The sequence below is a fragment of the Arachis ipaensis genome, chromosome B01 (assembly GCF_000816755.2).
Source record: "Arachis ipaensis cultivar K30076 chromosome B01, Araip1.1, whole genome shotgun sequence".
Taxonomy (NCBI): Eukaryota; Viridiplantae; Streptophyta; class Magnoliopsida; order Fabales; family Fabaceae; genus Arachis; species Arachis ipaensis.
Window position 1 is genome coordinate 99,252,700 of NC_029785.2, and position 1,361 is coordinate 99,254,060.

The window sequence follows — 1,361 nt, forward strand, 5'->3', positions numbered from 1 at the left end:
TATATATATATATATATATATATATATATAGAAAATAATAAAAAAAATGAGACCTAAGGCTACACTTATATACAGTAGCTATAGTATAAAAAAAACGAGGGACCTAAGGCTATACTTATAAAAAGTAGCCATGGTATACAATGTGGCTATGCTTTACAGGTGATGAAGTAGCGCTGAAAAGCGTAGCCTATTCTGGTAAAAATAGAAGCTGAAAAGCGTAGCCTTTGGTCCTGGACAGCATCACTTGAAAAGCGCACCTATTCCCAAACGCCAAAAGCGTAGCCTTTGGTGAAGAAAAGCGTAGCCTTTGAGAATAGGCAACGGCCGAATAGGAATCACCCCAAAAAGCGTAGCCGTAGCCTAAGGCATCATTTTTTTCACTTTTAACTACACTTTTCAAGTGTACCTGAATGGGTGTTTTTCTTGTAGTGTGATTAGTTGCTTGTATCTTTTCCAAGCTTCATAGAGGGATTCACCTTCTCTTTGTCAGAAGGTTTGAACTTCTGATGACATGTCAACATGTCATGTTTTTCTATACTTTTTCATACAAGAAATTGATGATTAGTGCTTAAATATTGCATTCTTTTATGCTTAAATGGTATATTTCCTTGATCTTTTAATTTTATAAATTTGGTAGGAAATAAGAAGAAAAAGAAGCAAAGAAGCACAAAATAAGCTAAAAAGGAGAAAAAAAGAGCTTTGGGGCACACTTTGAAGTTGGAGCACACTTTAGAGCCTTAGGCCACGCTTTTAAAAGCGTGGCCCATGACCAAATCAAGGAAGCATGAACAATCAGCACACAAAGCTCAGTTCACTAAGTGAACTTAGCTTTGCCGTACAAGAAAAATGTGCTTGGAGGCAAAAAATTTCGCTAAGTTAAAATCTGGGCGTTTACAGCATGACCATGCCTCCTTCAAAGGGCAATAACTTGAGCTACAGATGTCCAATTGATGTGCTTCTAGTTGCGTTGGAAAGCTGACATTCAGAGCTTTCCAACGATGTATAATAGTCTATATTTGGCATGAAATTAAGGCACAAGTTAAAGGCATCTTTAAGGACCAAAAATAAGCAAAAATAAACCAAAGTGGCTTCACCAAGGCTCGAAGGGGGAGACACAAGGAAAGCAAGGCAAGAGCAAAATAGTGCTCAGTTCACTTTTCCAACTTAGCTTTATCGGGCTCCCACTCAAGAAAATTCAAGGAAAAGGCTCACAAAACTTCTTCCACCAAGAGTTGAACTTGGGACCTTAAAGACAAAAGCAAGGCGCCACAAGGGGAGATTTCTACTATGGGCTTGCAGAAGGAGCTCAGATGTCTCTAGATTACTCAGCTGGTGGATCTATCCATATGAGAAAGACAATT